We start from the raw sequence: 5,542 nt of genomic DNA, 5'->3' as shown, positions 1-5,542 counted from the left end.
CCCCTACCTCCTCCTCCTCCTCGCCGTCGTCCTCTTGCCGCTCGCCCGCTAAATGAACCATTTCCAATTCAAATTCATTTATCTTCCCGCCAATAAGCTGTTTGGCGCGGCTGCGGCCACGCCCAGGCCGCAGACGCACCCACCTCGGCCTGCCCCGCCCCCCTTAGCGGTGACCTCCCCCTCGGCTGCCCCTCTCCCACGCGGCCCGGTCAGACTGCTTACAGTTTATCCCTGGAGGCAGGACTGGGTGCGCGCGCTGGGCGGCGCGGGGCGAGGCGGCGCGGAGCGGAGCGGCCCACTTTCCTTGTGGCAGTGTAGCCGGGGTGTATCTGCTTCGTCCAAAGGTCACTCGCCGCCGCCGCCGCCGCCCGACAGTGGGAAAAAAGTGAAGCAGCGGCTCGCGGGACGCGGAGATGAGCGAAACTGCTGTCCAGTATCGCGGGGCGTATCGCCATGTCGCCGCGCGGCCGCGGCGCAACGACCGCGCTGCCCGTCCGGCCTGTCGGACTCTCTGTGCCCGCCTGTCCGCCGCGCCTGTGTGCGCTGCGCTCGTCGCACTCTGGACAAGCCAAGTGTGATACAGCCCGACAGTTGTAAGTGCAATGTCATGATTATCACACTTCCAACTTTAGAACCACACATGTATCACACTTCCAACTGTAGTACCACACATGTGTTACTACAGTTGGAAGTGTGATACATGTGTGGTACTACAGTTTTACCTGTGATACATGTGTGGTACTACAGCTTTACCTGTGATACTCATGGTATTGCACTTATAACTGTTGGACTGTATCACACTTGAGTTTCCATGGAGCAGCCAGTGATGTTGGTGTTTCCCGCACCGCGTACCTACGCGGGCTTCTCATCATACCGCGGCGCGGGCGGGGCCGAAACCTCGGTGGGCCTATGGTGGTGGTGGTGGGCCCGGCGCGGCGCGGTTGCGGCTCTCCCGGATCAATGGTGGGCGTGTGGGTAGGTCGACTCCACCGCGCGCGGGGTACCGGCCGAAAAATATGTGTGCGACAAAAGGTAAAAAAGAAAAAATGTAAGGTTGCTGGTCGCTCTCTGCGGACGTGGTAAAAATGCGTGTCAAAAGTGTGTGGTTCCCAGCTTTAAAGAGAGAGAGAAAAAAAAATCTGCATGAAAAGAGGAAAATAATTGCGTGACGAAAGGATTCGCCCGAGTCGCGTGCTTTTGTGTGCTGCGATGCGACACACTCTCGAGGGAGCACGCCCGTCCCGATTCTCTTTGCGTTCACTAGAAAAAAACAAAGGTGTTGAGTGGCACCTTTAATTATGTGAAGCGGCGTGCAAGGACACTAATCTTTAGCATCTTCAAAAACATTTTGAACTCAAAAGAATTTTAAGCACCCCTGCAAAGGTGTGCCGAATAAACTTGGCTTCTCCAGTGTGGTGAAATGCATTCGGCCCCTCCCCTTTTCTAATGATAAGGGGAAGTGGGGGGGGGGGCCTTTCCCAAGGCCGGAGCAGCAGGAGGGGTGCACAGCGGGCCAACAATTATTGATTCGCCTGGAAATTGATTCGTGAGCCGTCGGGTCGGCGGCCATAGGTCGGGGGCCGCGGGGGTCCTGCCCCTCCATGAGGGCCTGGCCGGGTTTCTTCCTGGCGTGTCAGCCACAGCTGGGCTCCGACTCGACTTCCTCACTCGTGTCCCGACGTCGCGCGGCGCCCTGCAAAATGCATAGGCGCGACCGCGGAGCACTCTGTGGAAACGACTCCCTTGCAGACTCGCGGGACGCGACGGGTAAGGAGGAGGCGGGCATCCGGCGACAAACTGAAAATGTCAAAACCAGGGGTTGGGGGGGGGGGGTGAAGGGACTGCGACTGCGGAGCCGAACAAGGAAGCAGGACAACCCCTGCACAGGACAGGCCCTGTCTCTTCTCTTGTCCGCCCTTTCTTCGCCAGGGACGCAGTTGTGCAGTGCTGTGCGCCCCGAGAGAACTCTGTCCCACTTGACTTGCGTGAGTTGTGTGAACTGGACGTGGGACTGGTGCTGCTGGCCGGCACCGCTGGCGCTGCGGCTGGGGACGGCGCACTGCGCTGCGCAGCTCGCGTCCAAAAAGCGCCGCCGGAGACAAGGCAGGAGGAAAAAGCGAGTAAAACGGGGGGGAAGGAGGGAGGGGGGCACAAGAAAAGAGGAATACTAAAGGGCACCTGGCTGGCTCCGTGCCCCATAGCCCCGGCCGCTTCGACCAGCCTGCATGCGCTTGCGCTGGACGACTAGGCGGGGCGGGGCGGGGCGGGGCGAGGGGGAGGCTTTTATAGGCCAATAGCTGGGGGACGCTGCCTGATGAGTTCTTGGCAGAGACCTCCATGGCGACGGGTGGCGTGGCGTGGCGTGACACGGCAACGTCGTCATGACGGCGGCCTCCGTGTCGCCCGCGCGCCCCTCATCCCGGCCGGTGCCCCGCGGCGCAGTCATCATCGCCCCGCTCCCGTGCACAAAGTGAACTGCACCGGACAAAACGTGGGACAAAAACAAAAGTGGCGCGGTAATTTGAAATTGAAACAATTGAAAACTGTTGGCCAAATTTTACAACCAAAAATATAATGTTATGTCAACTTTAGAAATTTCTCATTCTTTGTAAGTTCAATTTTCAACCTTTTATTGGAAAAATTGCTTGATTTGTTTACACAGGCGCCACACTAGCCGCAGGCCCAACTACCTCAGCTCATACTTTATAGGCGTGATTGTGCGTGTCCGCCGCGGTGTCCCCACGCAATAGCGCAGCAATTTCCATGAAATTGCGTTCTGCCCCCGTCGTCGTCGTCGGCAGCCGATAAGTGATGGCAAACGTTTATGCGGGGCCCGAGAGGGGTGGAGCGTGGGAGTAGTCCGCGCGCCCGTTTGTCGCGCGTGGTCACGGGGTGGGCACGGGGTGGATGGACACAGGCCGGACACGCAAATGCATTGCCCGGCCCGGCCCGCTCGTCCCGCTGATCGATGCTGGCGCGGCCCATATGCGCGGCCCGTGATGAACATGTCGGACATCGTTACGATAAAGGTCGTCAAGGCTGTCGTCCTGCTCGCCCGGTCGATGCTTTATCGTGCCGAGGAGGAGGGGCCAAACACGGCGCTGAATAAGTGACGGTAAATGGCGCGCGCGGGGCCGCGCGCGCTCCTCTTTGAAAACGATGTCGTCGTTTATGGTTTCTTTGTGTCGCTTCGTTCTGAATTTGATCCACGTGCCGCCGCCGCCGCGGACCGTTTCTGTTTTGTATTTTTTGTCTGTGTGTGCTTTGACCCAATGGTTCCTTTCTTCTTTTTTCACGGTGTAGAGTGAATAGTCTAGCGTCCGGGAGACAATGGCCCCGGCTCTCTGGTCCCATAGCGGTGCATCGGGCCGGCTGGGCGGACAGGGCAGGGCGGACTTGTTATTTTAGGACCGTCCCCGCCCAACACCCGCCTCGTCCCGCCCCGGCACGCCCCGCCCCGCCCCGGCAGGCCACGCGCGACCAACTTACTCTTCACTCGCTTGGTCCTGAGGCTGCTGCTGCTGCTGCCGGACGCGCACGCGCACGAGGCCGTCCTCCACGTGTCGCGCCCGGCCGCGGTCACGCACCCGAGCGAGCACGCACGCACAGGCAGGCGCAGGCAGGCAGGCAGGCAGGCAGAGGTGTGCGTGCGTGCGTGCGCGTGCTTGCGAGCGTGCGTTGCGTTTGCTGCGGATTTTGCTTGCGATAACCCGTCTCCCGTCTGGCGTGGCGTGGCTGGTCCAGCGCCGCGTGCCCCGGGCAGCAGCGCCGGGCGTGCGGCACGCCCATGGACGCGGGGCGGGGCGGCCTGGAGGCCATACACTGTAATTTCAAAGGCGTCCCGTGAGAGTGCGACAAAGGTGTAGGCTACAGAAACCAGTGCGACTTAAGTCGCAGTCTGGGCATACACCTTTGTCGCACTGCCACCATGCACCTTTTTATGCATAATATGCCGGACAGCCCCTAAGCCCCTGCCAAGCCCCCTGGGCAGGTGTTTGGCATCCATACACCTTGTGCTTTGGTAAAATAGTACACGGTTTGAGGGAGCTGTGAGCCGTGGGCTCCAGGCCCATGAAGTGCGCTCCCAAGGTGTATGCAGGCCAAGCACTCGCTTAGGGGGCTTCAGGACTGTCCGGCATATTATGCATTAAAAGGTGTATGGTGGCAGTGCGACAAAGGTGTGTGCCCAGACTGCGGCTTAAGTCGCACTGGTTTCCGTAGCCTACACCTTTGTTGCACTCTGACGGGACGCCTTTGAAATTACAGTGTAGGCAGAGGGGAGCAGGACCTCCACCCGGCTACCCGCGTGCTCTTGCTCGTGCTCGTGTTCGTGCTCGTGCTTGTGCTCGTGCACGCCGCGCCCGTTGCGACAGCGAACCGAGGCGAGGCCCTCACACGTCCGTGCTCGTGTGTCCGAGCATCTACTTGTCAAACTGTCAGAATGCCAAAGCAGCCGCCATCTGCGCGGACACTTCGCGCAGCGGCGTGCGGTCATCGCTGCAATAATTTACACGACTACTGCGCGTGGCAGAGCGTCGTCGTCGTGTGCGGCCCGCGTGGCCGCGTATATACCCCCTCGCGGAGGTGGCCGAGGCGCCCGCACAGGTGCACGACGGCGTGGTGCTGCTCCTTGAGCGAGCGTCCCGGTGCCGCGCCCACCGTTCCGTCCCGCTGCTGGCGTCGCCGTCGCGCGCGTCGCTCTGCCGCGGCCGGTGGGGGTCGTCGCCCTGCTATCTCCGTTGTGCCGGGTTTGTCCACCTGCCCGTCCAGTTCGCGCTGCGCAGCGCGGCCAGGTCGGGACAACTACGCGCTGAGCGTGGCGGGGCGTGGCGGGGCGTGGCGGTCTAATTGAAGGAAGGCCCGGCGTGCCGTTGTGCCCCCCGAGAGTGTTGCGCTGGCCCTGGCCGCCCCGCGCCGGCCGTTGCGTCAGCAGCCGCAGTAGCGAGCTCGCCATTGCACTCACTGCTCAGAGCTGCTCGCGCGCTTTGCCCTTGCTGCTGCTGCTGCTGCTGCTGCTCGCGGGGCCCATCCGCCACGCCACGCCGCGCTGTCAAAATTCTCTCTCTCTCTCTCTTTCTCTGACTGGGCGGGCCCGCGCCGGGCATCGCGCGGCGGAGCGGCGGTATACAGTCCCGCTGGAGGCTCACGTGATCCCGCCGGCGTTGGCACACCGCTGCCGGGCCCCCTGCAGCAGGCGGGCCGCCGGCCGGGGGGCCTTCGCCTCACTTCTCCCCTGTGCCTAATTCGCTCTTGCGCCGCCCCGCTCCAAGTGCGTATCAGTATATCAGCGGGTGTCGGTTGTGACGCGTCACGTTTCGCCCGGGCGGCGGCGGCGGCTTGCATACGGGCGCGGCGCGCGGCGGGGGCAAGTCAACATATCGTCACCTTTCTCCTCACCAACTACCACATACAGACACGGCGCGCTCTGTCCGATTCCCGGACGACGACAACGACGACATAATTATGAGTACAGCGCCGCTCCGGCCGGAGTGAGGCCCGCGCGCCGCGCACCCACAAAAGCCGTGTTTTTCATTCCCCCCCC

The 5,542-nt window shown here is 61.8% G+C and overlaps 2 protein-coding genes across 6 annotated transcripts in view; one reads left to right on the top strand and one right to left on the bottom strand.

Moving 5' to 3' along the window:
- LOC113210744 (serine/threonine-protein kinase mos) overlaps window positions 1-5,542 on the bottom strand; it is an 84,647-nt gene that overhangs the window by 36,913 nt on the left and 42,192 nt on the right. The gene's annotated exons all lie outside the window — the stretch shown is intronic.
- LOC113210767 (serine/threonine-protein kinase tricornered) overlaps window positions 1-5,542 on the top strand; it is a 36,321-nt gene that overhangs the window by 20,634 nt on the left and 10,145 nt on the right. The window lies entirely within an intron of this gene.

Source organism: Frankliniella occidentalis, unplaced genomic scaffold (genome assembly GCF_000697945.3).
Source record: "Frankliniella occidentalis isolate FOCC.00 unplaced genomic scaffold, Focc_3.1 Scaffold36, whole genome shotgun sequence".
Taxonomy (NCBI): Eukaryota; Metazoa; Arthropoda; class Insecta; order Thysanoptera; family Thripidae; genus Frankliniella; species Frankliniella occidentalis.
The sequence above is the reverse complement of the archived record's forward strand: the minus strand, read 5'-3'. Positions and strand labels throughout refer to the sequence as shown.